Source organism: Cryptomeria japonica, chromosome 2, assembly GCF_030272615.1.
Source record: "Cryptomeria japonica chromosome 2, Sugi_1.0, whole genome shotgun sequence".
Classification (NCBI taxonomy): Eukaryota; Viridiplantae; Streptophyta; class Pinopsida; order Cupressales; family Cupressaceae; genus Cryptomeria; species Cryptomeria japonica.
The window spans coordinates 431,501,377-431,522,154 of NC_081406.1; the positions used below are offsets into that span (position 1 = coordinate 431,501,377).

General features: G+C 50.3%; 1 pseudogene; it reads left to right on the forward strand.

Moving 5' to 3' along the window:
* The first annotated feature begins 19,717 nt into the window (after positions 1 to 19,717).
* Positions 19,718 to 20,778, forward strand: part of LOC131873860 (18S ribosomal RNA) — a 1,811-nt pseudogene continuing 750 nt past the window's right edge.

A 20,778-nucleotide genomic window follows, 5' to 3' on the forward strand; every position in this document is an offset into this window, starting at 1 on the left:
GTATGAGGAGAAAGTAAGGGCCACAATCTCCAGTTTTGCAGATATAATAAATGCCTCATTGCTTTACAACAATGTGGGAAAAATTATGGAGATGTGGAATGAGCTGAGGAGAGATAAGGCCATTTTGACACCCAGTTTTGACAGATGGAGACCTAGGGAGCAAGATCTAGAGTTCATGTGTGTATCCTGTGATGAAGCAAGAGCCAATCCCATTATCAAATCCACTTCTGATGTCGCTAAAGTCTTAATGCAATTGGAAACAGAGGTGGATAATGTGGATAGAAGGGTTAAATTGCTTAAGAAGGAATACACTGATCAAGTTTGTGAGTTGCTCCCAGGAATTTTTGCTAATCAGGATCAGTTAAAAGACAAGCAGATATGGCTTAAGGAGATAGAAGCCAAATTGTCAGCAAGAATCAAAGGAATCATTGATCTTGATGATACTTCTTTCTTTGTCGTGACAATACAAGAGATAGAAAAAATTAAGTCACATTATGGTTTTCTTAATTCAGAAGTCAACAAACTGAGGAATTCTTGGAAAAGGTTGACTAAAATTAAAGATGATGTGATTAATTTTTCATGGCCGACAGAAGAGATATATAGTGAGTGGGCAACTAAATATGCCACCCAGGATCCGGAACAGTTGGAGAGCGCCCCTGAAAAGACAGAAGAGGTTGCAACAGAATAACAGGTTGAAGTAACTGCAGAGGCTAAAAAGTGCTTGTAACTACTTTTGCGAAAAGCTTGTAACTTCTTTATTTTGTAACAAACTCTCCTCACAAGGTCTGAAGTTTTGTGCATCCATGTTGTTATAAATGGATACCAGGACTAGAGGAAAGGAGATCACAAAATTTTGTAAGAAAACGCTGCAGAAATTTATCTGAGCTTTTCTAAGTCTAATGGAGAATCAGAATTTATTGTAATATTTCTTGAACTGAATATCAATATACAGGCCATCAGTTTTGAGTAAAGCTTTGTGTTGTCTTCAAGTTCGTTCACAAATTTATTTACTGTTTTCATTCTGAATAATCCAGGGTTGTTCTGTTTGAATGGAATTGCAAAGCAATTTTAGTATAAGTGTTTGTTAGCTTTTCTCTTTAGGAGGGAAATTATATACGCGGGGTCACCCATACCAGTAAATTCTTTGGGAGGAACTTTGAATTTTGAGGACCATAGCTTAGTTTGGAATGCTTAAATTCTTGTATGTGTCAGGCATATATAAGGATTAATTGAAACCAAGCCGACGGGAAGTATAAAGATGTATTGTTTAAGGAGTTTTATTTGAGTTTAGATGACTCTGTGACCTTGGATAAGGCACTGGTATTAATTGAAGTTTTTTTTATTGCATGCTTTGTTGATCGAAATGCTGAATTTAAGTACAACTACCATCCTTTGTTTTCAATTGATTTCAAGGTGAATAAATCCACTGGTTTTCTGGACTGGTTTGCTATGGGTTTATGTTTGAAAGTCTGAATTTAATTCACAAAGGTATACCCACTTGGGCTCCGAGGAAGCCCGAAGTGTAGAAGGTTTAATCAAACCTCGTCATATGTTGCCTTGAGAATTTCCTTATCTTTGATGTCTCTTCTGCACCAAGCTCAAATCATATTACTCTAAGGATATTAAAGGGAATCAGATTTTGAAGACAACACGACCTACACTCACATGTGGGCCGAGTGCACCCTGGTGCATGTTCGAGGCACCTCGGGTGCACGCTTGATCTTGCCCTGGTACACCAAGGTGCTCGGTTTGCCCCGGGTGCGCACTTGTGCAAGATGGGCACCCAAAATAGGGATCAAGCACCAAAAACAAGTTTCGGGGTGCAAAATGGGACCCAAGGACCACAAATGCGTTCCAAGACCCAAGATGGGTCCACAAAAACAAAAATGTGTTCTGAGACTTAATAAACAAATATTGGTTTTTAGGAGAAGAAACATGCTCTGATGCCCAAAATGAGAATCAACCCCGAAAAGGCCACAACCCAAAAGTGGGATGCGAGACAAAAAAAATGGGACCCGAGGACCAAAATTGGGTTTCCAGGTCGAAGACGGGGCAACCGGAAAAGAAATGACCTCTAAGGCTCGAAATGAGTCCCGACAACTAAAACCTGACAAGAAGCACCCATCAAGCACCCAACTCAACACCCATGGGATGCCAACCCACCCGAGCTTCCACCTAGCACACCTTGGCACCCACCCACCCTGGCACCCAACCTCACACCCAACTTAGCACCTTTGAACCCACATTGGCACTCACCTTGACCCTGGCACCTTGGAACCCACATTGGCACTCACCTTGACCCTGGCACCCACCTTTGCACTCACCTTGGGACCCACCCTGGCTCCCACCTCGACACCCACCCAGACACCCACCTTGGTTCCTTGGCACCCACCTTGGATCCTTGGCACCCACCCCGACACCCACCTTGGCACGCAACTTGGCTACTTGCCACCCACCTTGGCTCATTGATGCCCACGCCGACAACCACCCCGTGACCTACCTTGGCAAGGTTGGTGCAGACCCACCCTGGTGCCCACCTTGGCACCCACCCTATGACCCACCTTGGCATGCACCTTAGTACCTACCCCGTTACCCACCGTAGGACCCACCCCGTGACCCACCTTGGCCAGGGTGGGTGCACACCCACCCTGGTGCCCACCTTGGCACCCACCCATCCTAGCACCCAACTTGTGACCAGCCTTGGAACCCACCCTCGCACCCGTCTTGCCCAGGGTGGGTGCGCACCCATCCTGGTACCCACATTGTGACACACCTTGGAACACACCCTGTGACCCACGCACCCTAGCACCCACCTTGGCACCCACCTTAGAACCCAACCTAGCAACTTGGCACCCACCCCGTGACCCACCTTGGCATCCACCATAGCAGTCGCCCACTTGGCACCCACCTCGACACCCACCTTGATACTTGTGCACCCACCTTGCCAGTCACCCTAGCATCAACCCATCCTAGCACCCACCCTAGCACCTTTGCACCCTAGCACTCACCCATCCTAGCACCTAACCTATGACCCACCTCAACACTCACCCTCGCACCCAATCTAGCACCCACCCACCCTGACACCCACCCTAGCACCTACCCACCCTTGCACCCACCCACCTCGGCACCCACCCTGTGACCCATCTTGGCACCCACCCATCCTACCACTCAACCTATCACCCACCTTCTCACACACCTTGGCATCCACCTTAGCACCCACCCACACTGGCACCTTGGCACCCACCTCGGGCAAGGTGGGTGCACACCCACCCTGGCACCCAATTTAGAACCCACCGAGCATGTTACCCACCTTGGCACCCACATTGTAGCCCACCCTAGCACCCACCCTATGACCCACATTGGCATCCACACCCTAGCACCCAGGCACCCACCTTGACACCCACCCTAGCACTGAACCTGTGACCCATCTTGGAACTCACCCTAGAACCCACCCACCCTGTGAACCACCTTGGCATCCACCTTAGCACCCACCCACCTTGGCACCCACTCTAGCACTCACCCATCCTAAAACCCAAATTGTTACCCACCTTGGCACCCACCCTCGCGTCCACCTTGAAACCCACCCTAACACCCACCCACCCAGGAGCCCACCTTGGCACCCAACCTAACATCCATGCATCCTAGCACCCAACCTGTGACCCACCTTGGAACCCACCCTAGTACCCACCTTTGAACCCACTATATCACCAACCCACCTTGGCACCCACCCTATGACCCTCTTTGGAATCCACCCTAGCACGCACCCACCCTGGCACCCACCATGGAGCTCACCCTAGCACCCACCCACCTCGGCATGTAATTCAACACCCACCTTGGTGTGTGCACTGCGCCAACCTCTCAAAGACCCTATGTGGTGCACTCCAAAGTGTACACCTTTGGTGCGCTCCAAGGTGCGTACCTTTGGTGCACACCAAAGTGTGCACCGAGGTGAGCACCAAAGTGCACTCCAGGGTGCACACCAAAGTGCACTCCAGGGTGCACACCAAGGTGCGCACCTTTGGTGTGGTCAATGCAAACGAATTCAGAAGTTGGGGTCAATGTCCTAATCGCTACTGCAGACTACACGTATGAGAATTGGACAAATAACTTTATATAGGGGAGGTGTTGCGTTTGATGGGTCGACTCCCCTGGTTGTGTGCACTGCACCAACTTCAAAGACCCTGTCTTGTTTAAGAAGTCAAAAGTTGGGGTGGATGTCCTAATCATTACTGCAGACTATGCATGTATGAGAATCAGACAAATAGCTTATATAGGGGAGGTGTTGAGTTCGGTGGGTTGACTCCCCTGGTTGTGCACACTGCGCCAACCTCAAAGACCTTGCATTGCCAAAGAAGTCAGAAGTCAGATTTTGGTGAGCACCAAGGCGTGCACCTTTGGTGCGGTCAACACAAACAAATTCAGAAGTTGGGGTCGATGTCCTAATCGTTGTTGCAGGCTACACATGTATGAGAATAAGACAAATAGCTTATATAGGGGAGGTGTTGGGTTTGATTGGTCAACTCCCTTGGTTGTGCGCATTACACCAACCTCAAAGACCTTGTTTTCATTAAGAAGTTGAAAGTTGGGGTCAATGTCCTAATGGCTCCTGCAGGCTACGCATGTATGAGAATTGGACAAATAGGTTATATAGGGGAGGTGTTGGGTTTGATGGGTCGACTCTCCTGGTTGTGCGCATTACGTCAACCTCAAAGACCTTGTTTTCGTTAAGAAGTCAAAAGTTGGGGTCAATGTCCTAATCGCTTCTGTAGACTACACATGTATGAGAATCAGACAAATAGATTATATAGGGGAGGTGTTGGGTTTGATGGGTTGACTCCCCTAGTTGTTCGCATTACGCCAACCTCAAAGACCTTGTTTTTGTTTAGAAGCCAAAAGTTGGGGTCGATGTCCTAATCGCTCCTATAGGCTACGCATGTATGAGAATCAGACAAATAGCTTATATAGGGGAGGTGTTGGGTTTGATGGGTCGACTCCCCTGGTTGTGCGCATTGCGCCAACCTCAAAGACCCTGCATTGCAGATGAAGTCGAAAGTCAGAGTTTGGTGTGCTACAAGGTGTGGTCGAAGGTTCTCACCTAGGTTTGCACTTGTGTGCACCAAATGTGTGCACCTTTGGAGTGCACAAAAAGTGCACTCCAAAAGTGCGCACCTTTGGAGCGCACAAAAGTGGGCACCTTTGGAGCGCACTTCGGTGCGCACCAAAAGTGCGCACCTCTGGAGCGCACTTTGGTGCACACCAAAAGTGCGCACCTCTGGAACGCACCAAGGCACTGGTGCGGTCGTTGTAGGCGAGTTTGGAAGTTGGGGTCGATGTCCTGATCGGAGGTGCAAACTACACAGGTGTGGGAATCAGACAAATAGCTTATATAGGGGAGGTGTATGCTTCGATGGGTCGACTCCCCGAGTTGAGCGCATTGCGCCAACCTCAAAGACCCTACAGTATGGATGAAGTTGGAAGTTGGGTCCGATGACTGATTCGATTAGTAGGTATGCTCAAGAGGTCAGAATTTGGGTCCGATGACCTGCCATGTGCAGGAAGGCAAATGTTGGCACTGTGCGTTGCAAGGTGCGCACCAAGGCACTGGTACGGTCGTTGTAGTCAAGTTCAGAAGTTGGGGTCGATGTCCTAATTGGAGGTGCAAACTACACAAGTGTGGGAATCGGACAAATAGCTTATATAGGGGAGGTGTACGCTTTGATGGGTCGACTCACCGGGTTGAGCGCACCGCGCCAACCTCAAAGACCCTAAGGTATGGATGAAGTCGAAAGTTGGGTCCGATGACCGATTCGATATGTAGGCATACTCGCGAGGTCAGAATTTGGGTCCGATGACCTGCCATGTGCAGGAAGGCGAATGTTGGCACTGTGCGTTGCAAGGTGCGCACCAAGGCACTGGTGCTGTTGTTGCAGTCGAGTTTGGAAGTTGGGGTCGATGTCCTGATTAGAGGTGCAAACTATACAAGTGTGGGAATCGGACAAATAGCTTATATAGGGGAGGTGTATATGCTTCAATGGGTCGACTCCCCGGGTTGAGCGCACCGCGCCAACCTCAAAGACCCTAAGGTATGGATGAAGTCAGAAGTTGGGTCCGATGACCGATTCAATATGTAGGCATACTCGCGAGGTCGGAATTTGGGTCTGATGACCTACCATGTGCAGGAAGGTGAATGTTGGCACTGTGTGTTGCAAGGTGCGCACCAAGGCACTAGAGAGGTCGTTGCAGTCGAGTTTGGAAGTTGGGGTTGATGTCCTGATCGGAGGTACAAACTACACAGGTGTGGGAATCGGACAAATAGCTTATATAGGGGAGGTGTATGCTTCGATGGGTCGACTCCCCGGGTTGAGCGCACCACGCCAACCTCAAAGACCCTATGGTATGGATGAAGTCGGAAGTTGGGTCCGATGACCGATTCGATACATAGGCGTACTCGCGAGGTCAGAATTTGGGTCCGATAACCTGCCATGCGCAGGAAGGCGAAATTTGGGTCCGATGACCGAGTTGATGGCCTGCCATGCGCAGAAAGGCAGAATTTGGGTCCGATGGCCGAGATGATGTTGATGGCCCGCCATGCACAGGAAGGCAGAATTTGGGTCCGATGACCTAACATACGCATGGAGTCTGACTCGGGGGCCAATGTTCGATTCGATGACTTGCATTGTGGGTAAAGTCAGAAGTTGTTGTTTTTGACCCGATTCGATGACCAGACTTTGGCTATTTGAGAATCAGACAAATAACTTATGTAAGGGGCTGCTGTCTCGAGGAGATCAGTAGGCTTCTAGGGTTGTAAGTCCCTTGTTAATCTCAGCAGGTGGAAGTTGTGGTGATTGACAAATGCTTAATGCCAAGCTACAGGTGTGTGAGAATTGGACGAAAAATTTATATATGGGGGTCGGTTGAAAGAATAGCCGAGTGCAAGGAGTGCACCAAGGTGGTCTGCGGTAGACACCTCCTCCTAGGGGTGAAGAAGAGTAACCCTGCCCTCTAGTCTCAGGGATATAGAGGTCCTACATGGACATTAGGGGTGAAGTAGAGTAACCCCGCCTTATCATTGGATGGTGAGGTTTACTAGTGGATGCATTCTCATGGTCCCTATCTCAGTGAAGCGGAGTAACTGAGCCATTGTTGGGGATGACTCCCGGGGAGTTATCTATGACCCAAGGACTAGGGAAGTGGAGTACCTAGGCTCTTGCAAGAAGGATGATCATGTAATGGATTGTCCCAGTTGGGGAAATGGAGTACCCAAGATCTTGTAAGGGGGATGGCCGTGCAATGGGCTATCTATATCAGAATGTTGGAGCTTGAGAGTTGGGCAAGCTATGTGGGTTGAGTTGCAGAGCCGGAAGCCCATGTGTCTTGTGGAACAAGTGGGGTGATGTGCTGGGCACGTACCTAGGTTACCTAAAGTGGGATTTGCATTGAGATCTGGGATCTCAAGGTCCTAGAGTGGGGGTCAAATGTGGCAGTAGGGATTGGGTTCTGAAAGTGTGCTCATGTTGAGCCAAGCCATGAGACGAGTCCAAGAGGGCGGCAAAGATGGATGAGTTGCATGACCGAAAAGAGGACATGGTCTATAGGCGAGTTGTTCTGGGAGCACAGCCAAGTTGAAGGAGAGTTCAGCGACCAAGGATATTGGATTGGATCATGGAGCGAAAAGCTTGGTGCCCAAGTAGGAGTGCAAGGTGTTTTGTCAGTCTGAGAGACTTAGACTGGGTGTTTGCATGGAGTTGGTTATTGTGCATAGGATGTATAGGGAACTGGGTTCACCAGTGAAGCCATGTAGGCATAGGCCAAGGGCCCAAAGCAGTGTGACTTGGAGTCCTTGTTCACGAAGGGGTTCTGAGTTGTTTACTGGGTAAGCCGTCACAGGCTCATGAGAGAGTCAGTGGTGCACCAGGTTGAGTTCCGAAGGAGACAGGGTCTTCTTGGATCAGGAGTCTATATGAGAAGCTATCGCCAGGGGCGAGGTGTAGTGGTATCTGTACTGGTGTTTCAAGAGTGGATGTTGATCTAGGGGCAGGAACTTGTAATCAGATGCTTGGGAAGTATTTGGGGTAGTGACCAACGACAGAGTTGGAATTGTTTGTAGATCGAGCCAGGGGCCGTCTCTTCATAACAATAAAGCTATCTATAGCCCCAGTGTTGTGTTCATTGTATGGAGATGGACAAACAAGAAGCTAGCTTAGGGAGTCTAGTCATCCCATGAGATATGTTTGGTGCTTGAGGGTTCAGAGGAGCTGAGGGAGGCCAACATGGGGCACCAGTGCTGTGGGAGTGCTGGGCATGCTCAGGGAGTGTGCAGAGTTGGAGTTGGAGGACTTAAGGAGTTCCAGATGGGTCAATGTTAGTAGTCAGGGTCTTATGGGGGACTCAAGAAGATGAAGGCATCGAGGAGACCTGTAAGCTTGTACCAGGTGTGCAAGGATGGTGCAACAAGACAGTGCTAGAGTAGAGTCAGGGACTTGAAGGGAGTGCTAGGAGCATCAGGATGAAAGAAACCCATGAGAGGGTTGGCATGCACTTCTATTCCGCATGGGTGTGTGTTAATGTGGTCAGGTGGTGGACACTTGAAAAGGTATGGCATAGTCTGGGAACAAGAAAGGACTTGTCCGCAATGGAAGTTGTGAGTAAGGTTTGCCAGTGCCGCATGAGGTTGGACCTCCTTTGGAAGAAAAAAGCTTGTTTGGGCAGCAGGTCGGTCTAGCCCCGTGATAGTTGGTATCAGAGCATAAACATTGGCTGGGCCAGTTAGATGAGCTGAGGTAGCTAGTCTATCAAGTGGTCAAAGGAAGACTGCGAAGGCGGATGGTGGTTTGCAGTGTCGGGGACAGGTAGACCAGGGTGGCTAGCAGGGCGTGGTCACTAAAAATGTGAGGCTAATCTAGGTAGGGATAAGGATGGTGAAGTCCGTGGCCAAGTTCCATGAGTGGTAGTCAGCTGGTTGGAGTTTGTGCCTGGGGCCGAGCTCCACCGGGAAGGGACTATGCTAGTGGAGTGACAAGGGATCAGGAGTGGATCTCTTGGTGTGGAAAATATTGCACAGGAAGTGCCTTAATAGTTCAGGTGGAGCGAAGTAGGCAAGGTGTGAGTCGGTATTGAACTGGGTTCAGTGCTGGAAGTAGTCGACAGGGCCGGAAGATTTGATTTGGCAGTGTCCAAGGGTAGTGGCATATAAGACCAGTCCAAGGAGTTAGGAGCTGCGAGGAGCAGTGTGGTGTAGGATCTTGTCAAGGACGGATCCGAGGTGAAATTGATGGAGTTGTATGGTACAGTGTGGTGTAAGGTCTTATCTAGGATGGACTTGAGGTGTAATAATTTGGGCTGTGGGATGGCGTAAGGTCATTCCTAGTGTGGTGTAAGGTTATGTCTAGGACATGATCCAAGATGTAAATTGGGTGGTGAAGCAGGTCCAATGGTGGAAAGCCAGTGAGGGGCCAAGTCACAAAGGAAGTCAAGGGAAAGAGGCAGTACCTTGCCCACATTGGATGTGGTTTGTAAAGGCATCGGGCACAAGAGGTTGTCTGGCTTACAAATGTTGGTGGCTTCTTTGGGTTGTAGCACCGAGGGCGCAGGGCATTCCGTGGACAGTGCGTCAGTCAGACAAAGTGGCACAATGGATGGAAGTGAGTTCACTGAATGTGTAGGATGTAATGCAAGAGTTGGGTGTCTTCAGGGAAGTGCACCTAAGATGTAGGATTGTGTCTGGGACATGATCTGAGGTATGAATTTGTGGTGAGTTAGGTCTGAAGGTTGGGAACCAAAGATGGGACCGTCACAGAGAAAGTCAAGGGATGGAGGGAGTACCTTACCCACATTGGATGTGGATTGCAGAGGCATTATGCACAAGAGGTTGGTCGGCTGAATGACGTTGGTAGTTTCTTTGGGTTGCAACACCGAGGGCGCAGGGCATCTCGTGGATAGTGCATCAGTCAGACAAAGTAGTACAACAGATTGAAGTAGACAAGATCGAATGTGTGGGATGCAATGCAAGATGGGTGTCTTCAAGGAAGCACACCTAGGCGGACTCATGAGGTGTGGGTTTGCGAGAGTACACCAAGGAGGTGGAAATGGTTGACAAGTACCAGGAGGATCATGTGCAGCTAAAGGTGGATCAATGGGAGTATGTTGGTTGTTGTTCTTTGGTTGAGTTGTTGGGGACAGGATAAGATGCGGGGCGCACCGGGGTTAGTCAATAGGCAATCAAGATAGCACTATAGAAAGGAAGTTGAGAGATGAATGTTGAATGTGCGACTTGGGAAGTCAGTTGGGTGTTGTGGTCAGTGGAGTATGTGTCTTCAGGGTGGCCAGATACTAGGGGCTTGCACAACAGGGTTGGTAGCAGGTGTGTCTTTCAGTGGATGCTAGGATTGGATCCGGGAGCAGTGGAAGTTGGAAGACAAGGGTGTTGTCGAGGATGGCACTAGTGGCTGAGTTGAGAGGTGAGAATGGTTTGTGGTGTTCTATCATGTTGTGATGCAAATGGTGGAGTCTTGGAGATGTAGAAGCCGGTATGGGGCATGGTGCAACCGAATATCACAGAGTTGTTTCATGGATGTTCAAACAAGGACAGTCATCTCAGTGGAAGTCAAGGATTGGGTTCTTGCAATATGTTGTTGAGTCGGGGACTAGTAGTAGAGATCAGTTGGAGGCAAGAGTGTGTCTTCACAAGATCAGTGCGGAGGTAGTGAGTTGGACTCAAGGGGTTACCGAAGTGAGTTAGCCATGGATGGGATTCATGCAAGTGAAAGTCTAGTATGGGGTATGCTGGCAAGTATCAAGTATGTCAGGGACAGAAATGATACAAGTGCAGGGCATAGTGAATCCAAAGTTCACTTTTAATAGGTCCTAATGTTGCGAAGGACGAGACTTAGGTCGAATGGTCTGGCGCTGAGGACGTCGCTTGTTTTAAGTGGGGGAGGATGTAAGGGGCTGCTGTCTCGGGGAGATCAGTAGGCTTCTGGGGTTGTAAGTCCCTTGTTATTCTCAACATGTGGAAGTTGTGGTGATTGACAAATGGTTAATGCCAAGCTATAGGTGTGTGAGAATTGGACGAAAAACTTATATATCGGGGTCGGTTGAAAGAATAGCCGAGGGCCAGGAGTGCACCAAGGTGGTCTATGGTAGAAACCTCCTCCTAGGGGTGAAGAAGAGTAACCCTTCCCTCTAGTCTTAGGGAGATAGAGGTCCTACATGGACATTAGGGGTGAAGTAGAGTAACCCCGCCTTATCATTGGATGGTGAGGTTTACTAGTGGATGCATTCTCATGGTCCCTATCTCAGTGAAGCGGAGTAACTGAGCCAATGTTGGGGATGACTCTCGAGGAGTTATCTATGACCCGAGGACTAGGGAAGTGGAGTACCTAGGCTCTTGAGAGAAGGATGATCATGTAATGGATTGTCCCAGTTGGGGAAATGGAGTACCCGAGATCTTGTAAGGGGGATGGTCATGCAATGGGCTATCTATATCAGAATGTTGGAGCTTGAGAGTTGGGCAAGCTATGTGGGTTGAGTTGCAGAGCTGGAAGTCCATGTGTCTTGTGGAACAAGTGGGATGATGTGCTGGGCATGTACCTAGGTTACCTAAAGTGGGATTTGCATTGAGATCCGGGATCTCAAGGCCCTAGAGTGGGGGTCAAATGTGGCAGTAGGGACTGGGTTCTGAAAGTGTGCTCATGTTGAGCCAAGCCATGAGGCGAGTCCAAGAGGGTGGCAAAGATGGATGAGTTGCATGACCGAAAAGAGGACATGGTCCATAGGCGAGTTGTTTTGGGAGCACAGCCAAGTTGAGGAGAGTTCAGCGACCAAGGATATTGGATTGGAACATGGAGCGAAAAGCTTGGTGCCCAAGTAGGAGTGCAAGGTGTTTTGTCAGTTTGAGAGACTTAGACTGGGTGTTTGCATGGAGCTAGTTATTGTGCATAGGATGTACAGGGAACCGGGTTCACCAGTGAAGCCATGTAGGCATAGGCCAAGGGCCCAAAGCAGTGTGACTTGGAGTCCTTATTCAGGAAGGGGTTCTGAGTTGTTTACTGGGTAAGCCATCGCGGGCTCATGAGAGAGTCAGTGGTGCGCCAGGTTGAGTTCGGAAGGAGATAGGGTCTTCATGGATCAGGAGTCTATATGAGAAGCTATCGCCAGGGGCGAGGTGTAGTGGTATCTGTATTGGTGTTTCAAGAGTGGATGTTGATCTAGGGGCAGGAACTTGTAATCAGATGCTTGGGAAGTATTTGGGGTAGTGGCCAACGACAGAGTTGGAATTGTTTGTAGATCGAGCCAGGGGCCGTCTCTTCATAACAATAAAGCTATCTATTGCCCCAGTGTTTTGTTCATTGTGTGGAGATGGACAAATAGGAAGCTAGCTTAGGGAGTCTAGTCATCCCATGAGATATGTTTGGTGCTTGAGGGTTCAGAGGAGCTGAGGGAGGCCAACATGGGGCGCTAGTGCTATGGGAGTGCTGGGCATGCTCAAGGAGTGTGCAGAGTTGGAGCCGGAGGACTTAAGGAGTTCCGAATGGGTCAATGTTAGTAGTCAGGGTCTTATGGGGGACTCAAGAAGATGAAGGCATCGAGGAGACCTGTAAGCTTGTACCAGGGGTGCAAGGATGGTGTGACAAGACAGTGCTAGAGTAGAGTCAGGGACTTGAAGGGTGTGCTAGGAGCATCAGGATGAAAGAAACCCATGAGAGGGTTGGCATGCACTTCTATTCTGCATGGGTGTGTGTTAATGTGGTCAGGTGGTGGACACTTGAAAAGGTATGGCATAGTCTGGGAACAAGAAAGGACTTGTCCGCAATGGAAGTCATGAGTAAGGTTTGCCAATGCCGCATGAGGTTGGACCTCCTTTGGAAGGAAAAATCTTGTTTGGGCAGCAGGTCGGTCTAGCCTCGTGACAACTTATATAGGGGAGGTATTGTTCTCGAGCATCCTCCCCCCATGCCCGTTTATGTTTATTGATGCTGGTGCTCGACTGGTTGGAGCGCTCGGATGCAAAAATCTTGCACCAGGATTTATCGATTGTGATGGACATGGCAAGTCTCCTGATTGCTATGCAGGAGCTCATCGAGAATCTCTATGTGGCCTCGGTATGGACTCAACCTATGGAATGGTTCGGCAATGGTAGTCGCTCCAACATGTCCTTGCAGTGGCAACAGAGGTGATTTGACTAGAGCTCCAGTCTAGCTTTTGGGTTGCTTTACAGACTGGTATAGCCGCGATCGAGTTTCAGCCATGAACGTTTTAGATAGCTCTTGGGCTTTCTGGGATGGAAGTCGGAAGTTTGGGCTGTTGTCTGATTTGATGACCATTCTTCGGATGTGTGAGAATCGGACAAATAACTTATATAGGGGACTGTATTGTCTCACGCAGCTCCCCCCGTGCCCCTCTATCTCGACCGATGTTGGTGCTTGAAAGGGTTGGATCTCTCGGATTTATAAATGTGCACCACCATTTGTTGAGTGTGAGGGATGCAGCAGGTCTCCTAAATGCTATGCGGGTGCTCTCTGAGAATCTCTATCTGGCCTCGACATAGACTCATCTTGCTGAATGGTTTGGCACTGGTAGTCGATCCAACACGTCCTTGTTGTGGCTGCCTAGGTGATTCGATTTGAGCCCCCATCTAGCTTTTGGGTTGCTTGGCGGATTTTGCCCTATCCGCAAGTGAGCTCGGTCCCTAAACATTTGAGAAACCTGATTGCTATGCGCCGACTCTCTTTCTTGCAAGCCTCCATCTAGCTTTTGGGTCTCTACGAAATGGAAGTCAGAATCTGGGACCGTTGTTCGATTCGATGAGGCAGACTACGGTTGTGCAAGAATCAGACAAATAACTTATATAGGGGAGGTGTTGACTAGAGCATTCTCCCCCGTGCCCCTCTAACTCGACCAATGCTGGCGCTCGAATGTGGGTAGCACTCGGATTTTCATTGAGCGCTAGCATTGGTCAATTTAGAGGGGCATGTGAGATTCCTAAATGCTATGCGAGGGCTCTAACAGAAATGCCTATTGGTTTCGGTATGGATGCAATTGCGAAGAGTGGTTCGGCAAAGGTAGTCATTCTAATGCATCCATGTCGTGGCCAAATCCCAGGGGGTTCCCTTCCCAATAATCTACCTCGCAACCCGATTGCTATACGGTGAGGCTCCTCGGCCGCCACAGAACTATCTCTGTATCAGATGCATCACGAGATAAGGGGTTGGCAACGGTAGCCTCCCCAAGCACATCGGATGCTTGGACCATTCCGAAGCGGCCTTGAAGCCTCTTCCATCTAGCCATTGGGGCCTTCCATTTGTGTATCGGATGCATCGCGGGATAAGGGGTTGTCACTGGTAGTCACCCCAAGCGTGTTCGATGCTTTGACCATTCTAAGGCGGCCTTGAAGCCTCTTCCATCTAGCCATTGGGTCTTTCTCACCGCATCCCTCACCTCGCACCCCGATTGCTATGCGGTGAGGCTCCTTGGTCGCATTGGAACTATCTGTGTATCAGATGCATCGCGGGATAAAAGGTTGTCACTGGTAGTCATCCCAAGCATGTCCGATGCTTGGACCATTCCGAGGTGGACCTGAAGCCTCTTCCGTCTAGCCGTTGGGGCTTTCTCACTGCATCCCTCGCCTCGCACTCGATTGCTATGCTGTGAGGCTCCTCGGCCACCTTGAACTATCTGTGTATCAGATGCATCGTGAGATAAGGGGTTGTCACTGGTAGTCACCCCAAGCGCGTCTGATGCTTGGACCATTCCGAGGTGGACCTGAAGCCTTTTTCATCTAGCCATTGGGGCCATCTCACTGCATCCCTCACCTCACACCCCGATTGCTATGCGGTGAGGCTCCTCAACTGCCTTGGAACTATCTGTGTATTGGACGCATCGCGGGATAAGGGGTTGGCATTGGTAGTTGCCCCAAGCTCGTCCGATGCTTGGACTATTCCGAGGCGGCCCTGCAGCCTCTTCCATCTAGCCTTTGGGGCCATCTCGCTGCATCCCCCACCTCGTACCATGATTGCTATGCGGTGAGGCTCCTCGGCTGCCTCAGAACTATTTGTGTATCGGACGCATCGCGGGATAAGGGGTTGGTACTGGTAGTCACCCCAAGCGCATCCGATGCTTGGACCATTCCGAGGTAGACCTGAAGCCTTTTTCATCTAGCCGTTGGGGCCATCTCGCTGCATCCCTCGCCTCACACCGTGATTGCTATGTGGTGAGGCTCCTCGGCCGCCTTGGAACTATCTGTGTATCGGATGCATCGCGAGATAAGGGGTTGGCATTGGTAGTTTCCCCAAGCGTGTCTGATGCTTGGACTATTTCGTGGTGGCCCTGCAGCCTCTTCCGTCTAGCTGTTGGGGCCATCTCGTTGCATCCCCCACCTCGCACCCTGATTGTTGTGCGGTGAGGCTCCTCGGCTGCCTTGGAACTATCTTCGTATTGGACGCATCGCGGGATAAGGGGTTGTCACTGGTAGTCGCCCCAAGTGAGTTCGATGCTTGGACCATTCCGAGGCAGCCCTGAAGCCTCTACCATCTAGCCATTGGGGCCTTCTCGCCACATCCCTCACCTCGCACCCCCGATTGCTATGCGGTGAGGCTCCTCGGCCGCCTTGGAACTATCTGTGTATCGGACGCATCACGAGATAAGGGGTTGGCACTGGTAGTCACCCCAAGCGCTTCCGATGCTTGGACCATTCTGAGGTGGCCCTGAAGCCTCTTCCATCTAGCCGTTGGAGCCTTCTCATTGCATCCCTTGCCTCACACCTTGATTGCTATGCGGTTAGGCTCCTCGGCCGCCTTGGAATCATCTGTGTATCGGACGCATCGTGGGATAAGGGGTTGGCACTGGTAGTCGCCCCAAGCGCGTCCGATGCTCAGACCATTTCGAGGTGGCCCTGAAGCCTCTTCCATCTAGCCATTGGGGATTTCTCACCCCATCCCTCGCCTCGCACCTTGATTGCTATGTGTTGAGGCTCGTCGGCTGCCTTGGAACTATCTGTGTATCGAACGCATTGTGGGATAAGGGGTTGGCACTGGGAGTCGCCCCAAGCGTGTCTAATGCTCGGACCATTCCAAGGTGGCCCTGAAGCCTCTTCTGTCTAGCCATTGGGAATTTCTCATCCCATCCCTCGCCTCGCACCCCAATTGCTATGCGGTGAGGCTCCTCAGCCGCCTCGGAACTATCTGTGTATCGGACGCATCGTGGTATAAGGGGTTGGCACTGGTAGTCGCCCCAAGCACATTCGATGTTGGGACCATTCCGAGGTGGCCTTGTAGCCTCTTCCGTCTAGCTATTGGGGCCTTCTCGCCACATCCATCACCTCGCACACCGATTGCTATGCAGTGAGGCTCCTCGGCCGCCTCGGAACTATCTCTATATCGGACGCATCGTAGGATAAGGGGTTGGCACTGGTAGTCGCCCCAAGCACGTCTGATGCTTAGACCATTCTGAGGCAGCCCTGCAGCCTCTTCCGTCTAGCTGTTGGGGACTTCCAGCCGCATCCCCCTCGCCTCGCTTCCTGATTTCTATGCAGTGAGGCTCCTCGGCCGCCTCAGAACTATCTCTGTGTTGGACGCATTGTGGGATAAGGGGTTGGCACTAGTAGTCAGCCCAATCACGTCTGATGCTTAGACCATTCCAAGGTAGCCCTGCAACCTCTTCCATTTAGCCATCAGGGCCTTCCTGGCGCATCCCTCGCCTCGCATCCCGATTCCTATGCGGTGAGTCTTCTCAGCCACCGTGGAACTATATCTGTTATCGCTACTACATCCCTTGGCTGGTAACCTCCTCGGCTGCCTTGGAATGTTCTCTTTGTCAGACATGTTGTGGGATAAGGGGTTGGCACTAGTAGTCACCTCAAGCGTGCCCGATGCATAGACCACTCTGAGTAGACCTTGCTTGCAGCCTCTCACATGCATAGACCTCTCTGAGTCGACCCTGTAGCCTCTCACATTTAGCCTTTGGAATCTCGCCTCACAACATGATTGCTATCTTTGCTGCATCCCTTGCCTTGAGCCCTGATTGCTTTCTTGGTTGCATCCCTCCTCTCCTCATAGCCCGGTTGTCATCACTACTACATCCGTCACTTCATGCATCTGGCTACTGGGCCCTTCCCATGACACCCTTCACCGCACACCTCGATTGCCATCTTTGCTGCATCTCACACCCTGATTGCTATCTCTGCTACATCCCTTGGCTCTCACTTCTGCATCCTTCACCTCACACCTCAATTGCTATCAATGTTGTATCCGTCACCTCACACCTCGATTGCTATGCGGGGAGGCTCCTTCGCCGCCTTGGAAATTTCTCTGTGTCGGACGCACCGCGGGATAAGGGGTTGGCACTGGTAGTCACCCAAAGTGCGCCTGATTCTTAGACCACTTCAAGGTGACCTCGTAGCCTCTTTTATCTAGGCTTCCTGCCTTCAACGCCCTTTTTACACCTCAATTGCTATGCATGGGCTCGTTGGTGTCTATCACCTCTCTGCGAAGAGTGGCACGATGATTGTTGGGGTAAATCGTAGCAGTCCGATCTCTAGCCTTGAGCCATTGTGAGGGCTGATCGATTTTCTATGTGCATCTCGTGTTCGCCCAGTAACAGACTTGACGACTTGTAATCGGTCTTGTTCCTGATTGTTCCTGGAGGTAGTCTTCGGAACTCTTGGATTTGACCTGTCACTCGAACTGTCCTCTTCTGAGGATGCTTGTGTGTGTGTGCTTGTGCCATTTCCTTGGTAGTATTAACGAGATATTAAAGAGCAGAGTGAGCACCTTGCCCAGCTATGTTTGGGGCTCTCAATCCCTTACCCGGTGTGCGACCGCTTTGCACGTAGGTTGAGGAGCATCACGACTCTTTCGATGTTTGGTGGTTGTCTTCCGGTGATGCATTGGTCCTGAAGTACACGTTACTAGCATTTTTGCCATTGTTCTCGATCTTTGGCACATTCCTTCGTTGCAATTGGATATATATCTCCATTTATACGCGCAGGCTTCTCCCACCTATTTAGCACTGTCCCACTCTCAGTACTCTCGTGGTCTCCTTGGCTTCTCTCTCCCATGAGCGAGCTCTCTTCTCGAGTCTTTTCCATGTCCCATGGAGGTTACCTTTTGAAATTCGGGCACACAAACATGACCGGATAAAGAGCGGAATTGCCTATGAGGAGAAGCTCACCTTAGGGAGCAGCAATGCCGAGTGTTTCGACAAAGGGTAGAGGGGGCGTTGTTTGGGCGGTTGCACAAAAGAGTGCTACGGTTGCACTGAAGGTTGCTTCTTCGTCTCCGACAAACTCTTCGAGGCAAAAAAGCTTGTTTACGGGGTAGAGGTGGGACTGTTCGTGCAAGGTGCGCCACCAAAAGTGCATAGGGGGCATATACCTGGGAAATGGATGTCTCTGAGTGGCCTTACTCAGTCACGTGTACGATGCATTCTCTAACGGCAGGTTTGTCGCGAGCATGTGCGGTTTGGATGTTTTCGGGTAAAGAGTTCCGTACGAGATGTTCTTCCTAGGCTCCTATGAACCGAGACTCTGCATCGTCATGCTTCGGCTCCCGTGGGTGCTTCATGCCTTGTCGAGCTGTTTGTCGTGGTTGATTAAGGCTGAGGCCTTCCTTTGAGAGGGGAATTGTTCAGGTTGGTCGAGGCGGGATTGTTCATGCAGGGTGCACCACCAAAAGTGCGTAGGGGGCATATGCCTAGGAAATGGATGTCTCTGAGTGGCCTTACTCGGTCGCGTGCATGGTGTACTCTCTCACGGCATGACTATCATGAGCATCGACGGTGCGGTGGTTTTTGGGTAACCAGGTTTCATACGGGATGTTCTTCCCAGGATCCTATGAACCGAGGCCCCTTGTCGTCGTGCTCCGGCCCGTAGAGGGTCTTGTTCCCCCATTGGGAGGGTCGCAGTGGTCACAGAGAATGGTTACCCAAGTTGCACTCAGAAGGGAATGATTTGTGCTTCGGTCAAGATGTGCTCGTCTGTGCGGGTTGCACCACAACATGTGTGTAGGGGCCATATACCTAGGAAATGGATGTCTCTGAGTGGCCTTACAATTGAGGTGGCTGCGTGCACGGTGTCGCCTATTCAGATAGACGCATCGCGAGTGGGGTCATTTGGGAGTTTTCAGGTAAAGGTTTCTATATGAGATGTTCTTCCCAGGTGCTTGTGAACTGGAGCTCCTTGATGCCACGTTCTGACTTTCACACATCCTTTCCTTCCAGCGCGATGTTCTTCGTCGGCACTTGGCGAGAGAGCTGGGCGATGGAAAATTGTTCTGTGCGGTCGAGGATGGCTTTTCTATGCAGGGTGCCCCACTCCAAGTGTGTAGGGGGCATATGCCTGGGAAATGAATCTCTCTGAGTGGCCTTACAATTGAGGTGGTCATGCGCATGACACATTTTGCACAGATTCAACATTCGCGAGTAGGTTCGGCTTTGAGACCGAGGGTAAAGGGCTTCGTACAGGATATTCTTCCCAGGTGCTTGTGAACTGAAGCTCCTTGTCATACCTCTCCGGCATGCACTCGTGTTTTTCTCGCTCTAGGTCTTGAGGAGCACACTGCCCGGTTCCCTCATCTCCGTCCTTGGTCAACTTTGGGATGTGGGCAGGTTTTGTTCGATTGCAAGGATGGGCCGCATGCTTTCTAATTTTGGTTTCCCATGAGGGTGGGTATGCCTCACGGTCTCTCTAGCAGAGGCCGAGGGTGGCCCGCTCTTGGCCGGAAGCTACCTGGTCGATCCTGTGAGTAGTCATATGCTTGTCTCAAAGATTAAGCCATGCATGTCTAAGTATGAACTATTTCAGACTGTGAAACTGTGGATGACTCATTAAATCTGTTATAGTTTCTTTGATGGTACTTTGCTACTCGAATAACCATAGTAATTCTAGAGCTAATACGTGCACCAAATCCTGACTCTTGGAAGGGATGCATTTATTAGATAAAAGGCCAGTGCGGGCTCACCCGCTACTCTGGTGATTCATGATAACTTGACGGATCGCACGGCCTTTGTGCCGGCGACGCTTCATTCAAATTTCTGCCCTATCAACTTTCGATGGTAGGATAGATGCCTACCATGGTGGTGATAGGTGACGGAGAATTAGGGTTCAATTCTGGAGAGGGAGCCTGAGAAACGGCTACCACATCCAAGGAAGGCAGCAGGCTCGCAAATTACCCAATCTTGACACGGGGAGGTAGTGAAAATAAATAACAATACTGGGCTCATCGAGTCTGGTAATTGGAATGAGTACAATCTAAATCCCTTAACGAGGATCCATTGGAGGGCAAGTCTGGTGCCAACAGCTACGGTAATTCCAGCTCCAATAGCGTATATTTAAGTTGTTGCAGTTAAAAAGCTCATAGTTGGACCTTGGGTCGTCATGGTCGGTCCGCCTACTTGGTGTGCACTGGCCCTCATGTCCCTTCTGTCAGCGGCGTGTTCCTGGCCTTAATTGGCTGGGTCATGGTTCTGGCGCCGTTACTTTGAAAAAATTAGAGTGCTCAAAGCAAGCCTACGCTCTGAATACATTAGCATGGAATAACACGATAGGAGTCTGGTCCTGTTCCGTTGGCCTTCGTGACCGGAGTAATGATTAATAGGGACTGTCGGGGGCATTTGTATTTCATTGTTAGAGGTGAAATTCTTGGATTTATGGAAGACGAACCACTGCGAAAGCATTTGCCAAGGATGTTTTCATTAATCAAGAATGAAAGTTGGGGGCTCGAAGACGATCAGATACTGTCCTAGTCTCAACCATAAACAATGCCGACCAGGGATTTGTGGATGTTT